Here is a 13765-nt window from a genome sequence, read left to right as displayed (position 1 = left end):
GCCCGGGCTGGAGTGCAGTGGCCGGATCTCAGCTCACTGCAAGCTCCGCCTCCCGGGTTTTATGCCATTCTCCTGCCTCAGCCTCCAGAGTAGCTGGGACTACAGGCGCCCGCCACCTCGCCTGGCTAGTTTTTTTTTTTGTATTTTTAGTAGAGATGGGGTTTCACCATGTTAGCCAGGATGGTCTCGATCTCCTGACCTCGTGATCCGCCCGTCTCGGCCTCCCAAAGTGCTGGGATTACAGGCTTGAGCCACCGCGCCCGGCCATGATTGTGAGGCCTCCCTAACTACTTGGAACTGTGAGTTCATTAATCTCTTTTTCTTTATAAATTACCCAGTCTCAGATATGTCTCTATCAGCAGTGTGAAAATGGACTAATACAAGTCCTGGCCATCATCTGATGTATTCTGAGGGATCGGGGTTTCCTGAGGGACTGGGGGATTCCTGATGCTTTTACCAAGACATAAGTTCCCACCTGGGCTGCCCAGCAAGCTGCAAAGCCTTTCAGACATTTGCTGACCCAAGCATCAGGTGCCATCTTCAAATGTGGGGCCAACCAATTCCTCTCTCCCCAGCCCCTGCTGTGAGGCATTCCACCAGCCCATAAAACACTGGCCATGGAGCCCTGGGTTAATATTTACTCAGCACAAACCATTCTAGAGTCAGAGGCAGAAGGCCAAGCTAAAGTTAAAACATTAAGAAGGAAATTTCACTCCCTGCATCCGTTTTACAATTTCCTAAGACTAGATTGTGGCTCCCAGGTGGATTTTGAGCACAAGTGGCGTTACCTGGAGTGGAGGAGAGAATTCTAGGTCTGAAACAAGCTATTTAGATCTACCTCCAGCTCCATCAGTTGCTGACACTGAAGAAATCTTTGTTAATTCCCTCCTAGACTTGTTTCCATCACTGTAAAATGGGGTTGATGATCCCTACCAGGAAATTGTAAGCACTGAATGAAATGAGTTCTGCTAAGATTTTTGGAACCTGAGAAACACCACACGATGTAAGCTGCTTATACATCATTTGGCCAAGAATTCTTTTTTGACTTCAGTGCAACAATAAAGGACTCAGGCCAGGTGCGGTGGTTCACGTCTGTAATCTCAGCACTTTGGGAGGCCAAGGCAGGCAGATCACAAGGTCAGGAGTTCAAGACCAGTGTGGCCAACATGGTGAAACCTTGTCTCTACTAAAAATACAAAAATTAGCCAGGCACAGTGGTGTGTACCCACAATCCCAGCTACTCAGGAGGCTAAGGCAGGAGAATCACTTGAATCCGGGAGGCAGAGGTTGCAGTGAGCCGAGATTGCACCACTATGCTCTAGCCTGGGCGACAGAGCAAGACACCGTCTCAAAAAATAAATAAATAAATAAAGGACTCCTAATTGAAATAACATTGGCTTCAATTAACAGTGTAATAATAAACACTGAGATTTAATTGTGACAAGTCATCTTTTCCAAAGATGAGCACATCAATGTATTTCATATCCCATCCGGTAAACTCTCCTTATACTGGATTCATACTCCCTCTCCTTGAACCTGGGTGGAGCTATCTAACTGCCTCCAGCAATGAAGTCTGGCAAAAATGAGTCTGAGTGACTTCAGTTTCCACCTGGGTCTATTTTCTGGGACCTGGACATTTGGAGCCCTGAGCTGCCACGGGAGGAGTCTGGCTACCCTAAAGCCACGGTGCTGGAGAGACCATGTGGAGGGGGCCACGTGGAATCAAAGAAAGGTGCACAGGTGGCCCCAGCTACTAATGCACAATACCACTAGGTGGTGAGATAATCGTTTTGTTTATTTCACTGATTCTTGTTTTTGTTTTTGTTTTTTGTTTTTTTTGAGACGGAGTATTGGTCTGTTGCCCAGGCTGGAGTGCAGTGGTGTGATCTCAGCTCACTGCAACCTCCACCTCCTGGGTTCAAGAGATTCTCCTGCCTCAGCCTCCCGAGTAGCTGGGATTACAGGTGGAAGCTACCATGCCCTGCTAATTTTTTGTATTTTTAGTAGAGATAGGGTTTCACCATGTTAGCCAAGTTGGTCTCAAATTCCTGGCCTCAAGTGATCCTGCCTCAGCCTCCCAAAGTGCTGGGATTCCAGGTGTGAGCCACCGCGCCCAGCCTATTTATTTCATTCTTTGTGTATGCCCATATTTCTAAAATTTCCATAGCAAACACATATTACTTTTAAAAAATAGTTGTTTCTGAATTCCATTTTGTATTTCCATCTTCTCAAAGCATCACCAGGCTTTGGCTGAGATCTACATGGAATTCTAACAACCTGACTCTTTGCATAATTCAATAAAATAACTGTTTGCCTCAGAACCCTGACAAGCTTATACTGGCAGGCAGATGCCAGGAGCCACTGCAAACCTCAGTTGAGTTCAGGGGATCCAACACTCAGATTTACCCGTAATTAAAGCCACCAGCCCAGCTGCCCCAGCCATGAAGAGAGCTTTCCTGAGCCCTAGGGTCTATTTTTCTACCACTGGAGAGTGAAATCTTTCATTTGTTCATTTCTTCCTTTGTTCATTCGTCAAACATTCATTGAGCCTTATGTGTGCCAGGCACAATACTAGTTGCTAGGGACACATCTGAGGGCCCATGCGAGGTCTCTGTCTTCGTGCAATGAAAAGTACAAATGAAGCTGTGACCTGGGAGTGGCATAAGCACTGTGGGAGGGGTTTCCCAAGAGAAGTGAGCAGGCAGAGTAGCGGCACCCAACCCAGCCCAGATGAGAGATTCAAGACATTTTGCAGATAACAGGATATGCTAGCTCAAGCGTGAAGGGGCGAAGCCTCATGCATGGACAGGAGAAGAGGAGCTTTCAGGAAGAAGGGACAGCATGGGTCCAAGCGTTTCTCCAGAAGCCAGAGGCTCTCCACTCTTCAGCACTGTCAGTGGTAACTCCAGGACAGCTTCCAAGCACTGGATGAAGACATCCAACTCATTGTCCCTGTTTCATTCCCAGCCATTTGGTCCTCAGACCCTAGAATCAGCCCAGGATGCATTCAAGGTGCCCTACCTTAGGGGGCCATGCCCTCCTGGCATCAGGACTCAGGGAGACACTGGTGGGAAAGGGGACTCTGCCCACCAGCTCACGCTACACCAAGCTCTGAGATGCCTCCACATCTAGTCAATTCGAGAGAGCACTGAACTTGGAATCAGACTTTGGGTAAGTCCCTGCCCCTCCCTGGAACCTAGAGGGTTTCCTTGTCTGTAAAATGGGGATAACAAGGAATCCCAGAGTCACAGGGTATTGTGAAGTCAAATGAGATCACGCACACATGCACACTTAGCAACATGCAAATGCAAGATGTGGAGCTGCCCGGCCCCAGCTCCGGCTCTGGCTCTGTGCGGCCTCCGGCTGCTTATGTAAACCAGTCGCGATGCTGATGTAGCGTGAGGCTTCTGTTTTCCACATTAGTGAGCACAGAAAACCTCGAACCATGACCCTGACACAGGTCTTTGGTTGCCATAGAGTCTCTTGTACTCCTGTACATTGTTCACTAAACAGGCAGGGCAGAGAGAGCTTTTCTTGCTCTGAGGCCAATGGCCAAGGCCCAAGATGCTGCTGGTGACACATTTCCCCTGCCAGCCGGCCCCACAACGCTGCCGGCCAGGTGGGGCTTGTGAGACAAGTGCCCTTAATTTGTTCTGACGTCCAGCCAGGGGGAGCACCAAGCCTCCAGGGAGCACGAAGAGCTTGTCATGTCGCCCTATTATCCCACTGGAGCTGAGGGCCGTGAGCCCCAAAGCTGCTGCCCTGGGTGGGTGCTTGTCACTGTGGATCACAGCCTCAGCCGGCGGCCGGCATGCATCCTTCCACACCACAGTCCATCATCGCCAAGAGGCTCTAACAGGAAAGCCCTGCCATGGTTCCCGGGGGTCCCGATGCCTTTCCTCAGGACCCTGGACAGGAAGCTCACACCGCCTCCTGCGGGGCTGGCTTCCTCCTGCTCCCCAGTCTCACCCTCTGCCCCACCATTTGTTCTACCCAGAGCCAATTCTGACCATTTGTTCCATCCAGGCCTCAAATGCAACCCCACACCTCCTCTTCCATATAGCTTGTGCCAATCCTTTAAATCTCTGTTAAAGTGTCAACTCCTCTAGGAAACCTACCTACCTGGAAACACAGGGCTCTGTTTCTCCCAAGAGCCCAGAGATATCTGTATTTATCATGCTGTAATGCAATTGCCTGGTACCCATGCGATGGGACTACCCAGCCCCACCCCAGAGCCCTTGGGTGCACTGGGAAGTCTTTGGTAAAATAGAAATGGTGGTTTGCTGGCATAGGTATTATGCAATGAGAGGGGATAAAATATTAGAAATGAAAGATCCATTCATCTTGTGGGTGCTTAGTTTGGAAGGCTGTGCAAAGGCCCTGAGGTCTTGCTCTGTCTCTCTAGGGTGCAGGTACCTCAGATCAGAGCCCAGCTGGCTTCTAGCATTCTGGCTGAGTGGAGTCCAGTCCCTGAGGGAGGCAGAGCATGGAAAAGGGCAAGGGAGTCTTAGGTGCACCTTTAACTCTCCCAAAAAGATAGAACTTGTTTGGTATGTATGTGTGGAAATTGGAACCAGAAAGGATGTGCCGCATTTCCCAGATAGTATCCTGGAAAAACCAGTTTTGCCTCATGAATTTAGAGATTTCTCCAAATTCTGGCTCTGTGATCAAAAGAGTTTGGAAAATGATTGTTTGAACAAAATTAAACAGGTCTTTTTTTTTCTGCAGACTTCTCAGAGTCCTCAGTAGACTACACTGCAAATCTTGGAGAGGGGACTACAGGGTCAGACTCGCCGTGCGTATCTGGCAACAGTGTCTGCTTCTGAGAAATACCTCTTAGTGTCTCACAGAATCAGTGTTTCAGAAAACACAATTTAGAAAATGTTTGGTCGGGCGTGGTGGCTCACGTCTTTAATCTCAGCACTTTGGGAGGCTGAGGCAGGCGGATCACCTGAGGTCACGAATTTGAGACCAGCTTAACATGGAGAAACCCCATCTCTACTAAAAATAAGAAAAATTAGCCAGGCATGGTGGTGCATGCCTGTAACTCCAGCTACTTGGGAGGCTGAGGCAGGAGAATCGCTTGAACTCGGGAGGTGGAGGTCGTGGTGAGCCAAGATCGCGCCATTGCACTCCAGCCTGGGCAACAAGAGCGGAACTCTGTCTCAAAAAAAAAAAAGAAAGAAAGAAAGAAAAAGAAAAAGAAAAAAAAAAGAAAATGTTGTTCTAGGCCTATCATGATGGCTCACACCTGTAATCTCTGAACTTTGGGAGGCCAAGGTGGGCAATTGCTTGAGGTCAGGATTTCAAGACCAGCCAGGCCACCATGGTGAAACCTCGTCTCTATTAAAAATACAAAAAAATTGGCCAGGCATGGAGGCAGGCACCTGTAATCCCAGCTACTCAGGAGAATCATTTGAACCCAGCAGGTGGAGGTTGCAATGAGCTGAGGTTGCACCACTGCACTCCAGCCTGGGCAACAGAGACAGAGCAAGACTCTGTCTCAAAAAAGAAAAAGAAAAAAAAAAATACAAAAATCAGAAAATGCTGTTCTAGAGGTAGCTGGGAGTTCCCAAAGGGCCATATCTTCTAATATTTTAATCTATAGAGGGATTTTATTGATAATACATATTTTTGATACATCACACAGTGCTGTCTTTTACTGACACAGCTTGTTTCTTGCTGATGCTGTGAACCATGTGAGTGTTTCCCTCATTAATGTGGCTGCTGGGAAGCTCAGAACTGAGTCCTCGTCTACATCTAGTCATTCCCCGGGCCTTCAGAGGGGAAATGTTAACTTGTAACTTTTTACCTATTATCTTAGTTCTTCTATCCTTATTTTCTCTTGACCATCATTCCTTTATTTAATCATTGTAAACTTGTTTTACTAGTATGTTAAAATCCTTTTGAAAAAGAGGTAAGAGGTACATAAAGAAATTTAGACAAGTATAATCATATTAGTAGCGGCAATAATAACAAAATCACTTTCTTTCCAAAGAATAGGTGAATTTCCTGTAGGTCTGAGCATAAGCTCTTTCCTGACAAGGTAAAGAGGATCTCAGATGCATCTTTTCCCGGGGCTTAATTTTCCTGCTTAACCCTTTCATTCTACTCTTCAAAGTCAGAAGAAATGCCACCCTCTGTCCCCCTTACCCCTTGGAAGACTGAAACAAAACCACCCTCAAGATCAAATAGATTACGTTAATGACAAAGAGAAGAGAGGATGGTCTGTGTCCGCTCTCTGCACTCAGCCACACAAGAGGCTTTTGTGCTCAGGAGAGAGATGGGGGCCAGACACTTGATAAGCCGCATCCACTGGGCGTGGCCTGCCCCACTGCTGCTTCAGCCCTTGAAGGCCTGAAAGGCTGGGTGGAGAGAAGGCCCCCGAATCCTGGTCACAGACCCCGTGGCTCACCTTGGTGGGGCCAGGACTGGCTGAGGACCCTGTCTCTCAATACCTAGGTAGCCACTTCCGGGGCCCTCTAAAGACCCAAAGGAGGGGTTGAGAGTTCACCAGCCCTAGCCTATTGGAGCCTCCTTTCTGTGACCCACACATCATAAGAACTCTCCTACCTGCCTTTCTTCCCTGCACTGGGGTCCTATGTTGTCACCCACGAATGACTCTTGACCCGCTCTCTGGACAACTTTCATGTGCTTCCAGTAGTGGAAGGACAGTGACTGCCATGTCCTATTCAATTTCTCCTTGGAGCCCTGGGTGGTCAGGGAACAGAGGATTAGTCTCTCTCTCTATCTCTTTGTCTTCTCTCTCTCTCGCTCTGGCTCTCTCTCCCTCTCTTTGTGTACACACCCATTTCCCCCCAAATGCCTGAAGGATATTTCTTGCAAGACAGACAATAGGTATGAATAAAAACTGTAGACGCAAAGCTAGGAAAGGAATCACCTAGACCCAGAAGGACAGTGGGAACTGCCAGGTTAGTTGGTCCTCCTCCGAGCCCGTGGGCAGCCTGCGTACCCCATCTTTCCATTCACTTGTGTGTTTGCCCCAGGAGATGTTCTCCTTGAGGACTGGAACCTCATGGAATTCAACACGATCCCCTCGTGTCTAGGGCCTTCCTCTGAGTATGACCTCAATGAATTAAGAAGCAAGAAAAAGGCAGGAAAGATAATTAAATGGAGGAAAAGGGGGTGAGGGATGAGGTCATCAGTGTTTGGGGGTAAGAGACATTTTATTCAGTATCTCTTTTAATCTTCACAATAACTTTAAGAGTTTAGATATTAGCATTGGCGCCATCTCAGATATCAAGACCTTGAACCTCCAGGAAGTCTTCCTGGCTCACTGTTAGGATGTACCTGGTCAAGGTTGGGACCAAATTCCAGCCACCTCCACAGCCTGGCTCTTCTGCCTATGGCCATGCTATGCTGCTTTCACTCAGGCCCAGCCTAGGAGTTTCCATGTCATCCCAGAGGCAGCAGACCTTGACATCTTTCTGAAAATGTGTGAGTTGAGTTTGCAAAGTACTGTTAAAATTAAAATCAAACGCCGGGCATGGTGACTCATGCCTGTAATTCCAGCACTTCGGGAGGCCGAGGGAGGCAGATTACCTGAGGTCGGTAGTTCAAGACCAGCCTGACCAACATAGAGAAACTCCGTCTCTACTAAAAACACAAAATTAGCCAGGCGTGGTGGTGCATGCCTGTAATCCCAGCTACTCAGGAGCCTGAGGCAGGAGAATCGATTGAACCTGGGAGGCAGAGGTTGTGGTGAGCCAAGATCACGCCATTGCACTCCAGCCGGGGCAACAAAAGTGAAACTCTGTCTCCAAAAAAAAAAAAAGAAAATTAAAATAGAAGCCGGCACAGTGGCTAACATCTGTTATCCCAGCACTTTGGGAAGCTAAGGCGGGTGGATTGCTTTAGGCCAGGAGTTCAAGACCAGCCTGGGCAACATGGCAAAACCCCATCTGTACAAAAAATACAAAAAAAAAAAAAAAAGCCAGATGTGGTAGTGCACACCTACTCTGGAGGCTGAGGTAAGAGGATCACCTGATCCTGCAAGGTGGAGGCTGCAGTGAGCCAAGATTGCACCACAGCACTCCAGCCTGGGTGACAGGGCAAGACCTTGTCTTTTTTTTTTTTTTTTTGAGACAGAGTCTCACTCTGTCTTGTAGCCTCAAGATCTCGACTCAGTGCAACCTCTGCCTCCCAGGTTCAAGCAATTCTCCTGCTTCAGCCTCCTGAGTAGCTGGGATTACAGGCGCACGCCACCACGCCCAGCTAATTTTTGTATTTTTAGTAGACAGGGTTTCGCCATATTGGTCAGGCTGGGACCTTGTCTCTAAATAAAAACTAAAAATAAAAATAAAAATAAATCGAATAGGCCGGGCACGGTGACTTGCGCCTGTAATCCCGCACTTTGGGAGGCCGAGGCGGGTGGATCACGAGGTCAGGAGATCGAGACCATCCTGGCTAATGCTGTGAAAACTCGTCTCTACTAAAAAAAATACAAAAAAATTAGCTGGGCGCCATTGCGGGCGCCTGTAGTCCCAGCTACTTGGGAGGCTGAGGCAGGAGAATGGCGTGAATCCAGGAGGCGGAGCTTGCAGTGAGCCGAGATCGTGCCACTGCACTCCAGTCTGGGAGACAGAGTGAGACTCTGTCTCAAAATAAATAAATAAATAAATAAATAAATAAATAAATAAATAAATAAACTAAGTAGAGATTTTCTGCCAAGGAATTCCCAGTTTTCCGCTGCAGTCCAAGCTGCTGTAAAGACCTCTTTCCTTAAAAACATCATATATTGGCCACTTAAATTAGAAAAGTCACAGGTCTAGAAAACAAAGATCTTCCCCCATCCTTCTCCGTGGACTACGTTTAGCTAAGCATCCTTCCAGCAAATCTAGACCCCACACTTGAGGAATCTCATGTCTCCTGGAGAAAAAAAGAAAAGGGAACTTAGGCCTATCAGATCCAGCTTGATTCACTTCATTGTAACAAACAAGGCCTTATGTGGCAGCCACAGAGCATGGGGGTCCCTGCAGCCACAAACCCCTTCCCAGGCCCCCTGAATGCCAATATCCAGACAGGAAGTTGTGAGCAGAAATAAAGTGTTCATAGGTTTCCCATGTGCAATGAAGAGCTGATGTGAGGTCTACGAAAGTGTGGCAAATCCTTGGCTTTAAAAATTGCAAGGAAACTTACTTGTGGCTGTCGGCTTGGTGGGTGTCTGCTCCAGAGGAAGAAGCAATCTTTGTAAGGATCCTCTTGGTTCCTGTGTGTGGCTTGGTTTGCTTAAAGTATGTTTTATTGTTTTACATTCATTTTATTTTATTTTTACTAATTTCTGCTTTTATTATAGATTCTTAGGGTATATGTGCAGGTTTCTTACCTGGGAATATTGTGTGATGCTGAGACTTGGCATACAATTGATCCTGTCACCCAGGTACTAAGCATAGTCTCCAACACTTTTTCAGCCCTTGTCTCCTCCACCCCTCCTTTCCTCACCGCTGTAACAGTCCCCAGTGTCTACTGTTCCCATCTTTATGTCCATGAGTATCCAATGTTTAGCTCCCACTTATAAGTGAGAACATGTGGTATTTGGTTTTCTGTTCAGAAAGATTTCATTTTAAGATTTAAGATATTTGATTGAACTAATTTGTGTTGTTAAAAATGAAACTTAGGCCAGATGCGGTGGCTCACTCCTGTAATCCCACCACTCTGGGAGGCCGAGGCAGGCAGATCACTTGAGCTCAAGAGTTTGAGACCAGCCTGGGCACATGGTGAAACCCTGTCTCTACTAAAAGTACAAAAATTAGCCAGGCATGGTGGTGGGCACCTGTAATCCCAGCTACTCAGGGGGCTGAGGCAGGAAAATCACCTGAACCTGGGAATCAGAGGTTGCAGTGAGCTGAGACAGTGCCATTACACTCCAGCCTGGGTGACAGAGTGAGACTCTGTCTCAAAAAAATAAAAAAAAAAAAAAGAAAGAAAGAAAGAAAAAGAAAAAACAATTTAAAACTAAGATTTTATGAGTTGTGTTACGTTTTCAATGGACAAGTATCTCAGCCCCATACTTCTAATTGAAAAATGTCAAACATCTGATTGTTCCAGGCTTCAAAATATAAGTAATACCTAGCATTTGCATGAGGTTCATGATTTACAAAGCATTTTCTATCAGAGAACTTGCCTGCTGCTGTGTAAATCAAGGCTCATTTTGATGTATTATCTTTCCCATACTTTGTTCAAAAACAGATTTGAGATAGCTAGTAGGTATGTTACCAGAAGACACAGGTGTAGAGCCTCTTAGAAACTGAGTTCTATTACAGATGAAACTGCTAAAAACTTGGAGCATTTCAATTTCTAAACATAGCACTTGTGTATTCATCCTGCAGTTATCTTTTATTTTTTATTTTATTTTATTTTTTGAGATGGAGTCTCGCTCTGTTGCCCAGGCTGGAGTGCAATGGCGCCATCTTGGCTCACTGCAACCTCCATCTCCCGGGTTCAAGTGATTCTCCTGCCTCAGCCTCCTGAGTAGCTGGGATTACATGCACCCACCACCACGCCTGGCTAATTTTTGTATTTTTAGTAGAGATGGGGTTTCACCATGTTGGTCAGGCTGGTCTCGAACTCCTGACCTCATGATCCACCTGCTTTGGCCTCCCAAAGTGCTGGGATTACAGGTGTGAGCCACCACACCTGGCCTATCCTGCAGTTACCTTTAACAAGGCCTGGACATTCAGTATGTACCTACACCTCTCAGGCCATTGCTGGAGCATGTAAGACTAAAATATGAGCTCATCCGAAGACTAATGTGTTGGAACAAGCGCTGAACGTGGGCAGGGCTGGGATGTCCTACCGTCCTCTTTTCATCACTTCCCCACTCTATGCATTTGGACGGATCTTTAGAGTCTCTGAGCTTGTTTCCTTGTGGAGAGACTAATGCCTGCCATGCCTAATTCTCAGCACTCCTTGTAGATGCAGTGTGTAAGGGGTGTGAAATTTACATGCACTGACACTGGTGGTGTTTTATTATTATTATAGATCCAGTGTTATAAGGCGCTGGTACCAACTGCAGCTCTATTTCTTGCTGTGTAATCATGGACAAGTTACCTCTCTGTCAGCCTCAAAGTCCATATCTGTCAAATGAAGAGGGCGAGGCTATATGTTTTATTTCTTTTTTCTTTTTTTAATTTTTTTGAGACGGAGTCTTGCTCTGTCACCCAGGCTGGAATGCAGTGATACCATCTTGGCTCACTGTAGCCTCCACCTTTCAGGTTCAAGCAATTCTCCTGCCTCAGCCTCCCGAGTACCTGGGATTATAGGCACGCATCACCACGCCAGGCTAATCTTTGTATTTTTAGTAAAGGTAGGATTTCACCATGTTGGCCAAGCTGGTCTCGAACTCCTGACCTCAAGTGATCCACCTGCCTCAGCCTCCGAAAGTGCTGGGATTACAGACGTGAGCCACGGCGCTGGCCTAGATGTTTTATTTCACTGCAACTCCAAGTGTAACTACCAGTATGTCGTGAAATAAGGAGCCTGCATTAGAATATTAAACAATGCCTTGCTTCCTTCATCTAGACAGTCTTGTTATCAAAACAAAACAAAAAACCACTGAGCTAAACTGTATGCTTAGTGACCAGGAGTAGTACACTGACTTTATTAGCCCTTCCATGACTACGTCATAGGATTTCAATGACATTCTTATCCTACTTGCAAGATAAACAGGGATCCAGGGAATTAATTAAATTCACGATTCACCCAGATGGGGCCACTGTCTCTTCTCATTACTCAACAGGTCTTTACAGGGGACCTACTATAGCCCAGCCCAGTGGTCCCTTCCCAGGACCCTCCAAATCCAATGGGGAGACAAGACATAAGCAAGGAACACCACAGGAAGGCTAGGCACAGGCAGTCCTACACAGAACAAAACTGCAGAGAAGCCCAGGGAGTCAAATGTCTCTGAGACAGGACAAATGGGGAAGGCTTCCTAGAGGAGGTGGCATTTTCACCAGGGTTGATGAAGTTAATCTGCATTAAGTAAAACTTGGAAAGGTCTAGGAACACAGTGCCTCATACACAGTATTCTTGTGCTCGTTTCTTAGTAATCTAGAAATGGGTTCTGGTGCCCACGGGTGAGATACTGGCCAGTTCTCTCAGGCAGAGAATCCAGACTTCTTGCATATAGCTAGATTCCCGTGAACACTTTGATGCATTTGTGTTAGAAAGAAAACATCCAAGTCACAAATAGCATCTATGCAGGGAGAACTCTTACACCTTTTCCTTCCTCTGCAGAGACCAGTGACCTGTTGAAGTGGTACCTCTGGCTCAGTCGGCCTCAGTCTTCCTCTGAGACTCAGACCTGCTCTGGAAATAAAAAATGTTCCTGATATGTCATCAGCTCTGTCCTCTTTGTGCTCAATTTGCATTTGACAACTGAAAAGTTAAGCAGATGCATCATCGGGCCTCTTTGTTCATTTTTTGCACTTCGCTGTAAAAAACAAGAAATGATATTAAAAAATATATATATAACTGCTGGAAAACTCCTTTCTCCCCTCTGGTTCAGAATCTTGCAATTGGGAATGTTTGTCGTATTTCAAATCAGCAGACGATAGTTGGCTACATCTGCCCGTGTGGTACTTTTTTCTTTCGTCTGGGTTCACACATAAACTTTCTTTCTTTCCTTCCCTCTAAATTTCTGTCTTTCTTTTTACCTCTCTGTCTGTCTTTTGGTTGATTTTTCTTTTTTTCTTCCCATCTTTATGGTTTTTCCACACAATCCTTTAGCCATGTTATTGTTCAAATTTAACTTCCAATTCTCAAGTTACTGTGTGTGTGGTTTTTTCTTGCCTACAAAGAAATTATTCCCATGGGAAAAGATAAGTGTGAAACAAGGGCAGCCAGGGTCCTATCTTTGGGGTGTCCAGACTTATACAAAGAACTTTTTAATGAATTGTTTTTTTTTTCTCTCAAAAAAGGAAGACATGTGTAGCCTCTGCCCCAGAGGGGGAGATTTCTTGGCTGAGGAGGATAGATGGAGAGTGTTTCCAAACTCTCTACCTTCAAATCCTAAGTCTTTGAAAGCTATCCTAAGATAAAGCAACATTCTCTTGTGAATTTTGTAATAAGAATTCTTGACTTGTTGGGTATGAGGCACATATGAGCATGAATTGCCTTGGGTTTCCACAGGCCATCCTAGAATCCCTGGGAAGGGCTCCCTTTATTCCTGGACCGCCTTTGATGACACACAACCTTTGACCCTGATCAATGCATGCTCCTCCCAAGCAGTGCAGACAGGAGCAACTCTCTCAGCACCCAGAGGAAGCGCGGGCATTTGGCCCTGACCTCTCACCCTGCCCCTAACCTCACTGATAATTGAGTTTTCCATTCGTACTCACCAGCAGGCTCTCTACACAAAGAAACAAGCCCCCACCCGCTTACTCTGTCTTTACCGAGATGAAACCACGAGCGGGGTCTGTTCAGCCAACACCAGCATCCGGTACCGGAACACACAAGAGGGTCGGATCTGGGTCCCAGCTCCCCCATTCCATCCTGGGCCTCCCAGCACTTCCCATGCCCCTAGGACAGAGTACCTGACTCAGACAGCATTTGTTCCTCCTAGTGTGTCACTTGAGAGAACTGTGTCTCTTTGAAAGATGTTCATGTTGTAGAGCAATTTAAAACATATACCTCCTTCCAAGTGTCCTTCCATAAAAGCCTGCTTTCCGGAAGCTCCTGGAATCCTAAAAACTGAATCAAAGACAATTTAAAATGAACTTTCTTTTTTTTTTTTTTTTTTTTTTTT

The 13765-nt window shown here is 46.3% G+C and overlaps 1 long non-coding RNA gene across 1 annotated transcript in view; it reads right to left on the bottom strand.

Annotated features, from left to right (window-relative positions):
• Positions 1-11466: 11466 nt before the first annotated feature.
• LOC111531343 overlaps positions 11467-13765 on the bottom strand; it is a 36663-nt gene continuing 34364 nt past the window's right edge. The window contains exon 4 of the long non-coding RNA XR_002728231.1: positions 11467-12451. This is a non-coding gene — a long non-coding RNA (uncharacterized LOC111531343). The remainder of the gene's footprint in view (positions 12452-13765) is intronic.

The sequence above is a fragment of the Piliocolobus tephrosceles genome, chromosome 15 (assembly GCF_002776525.5).
Source record: "Piliocolobus tephrosceles isolate RC106 chromosome 15, ASM277652v3, whole genome shotgun sequence".
Lineage (NCBI taxonomy): Eukaryota > Metazoa > Chordata > Mammalia > Primates > Cercopithecidae > Piliocolobus > Piliocolobus tephrosceles.
The sequence above is the reverse complement of the archived record's forward strand: the minus strand, read 5'-3'. Positions and strand labels throughout refer to the sequence as shown.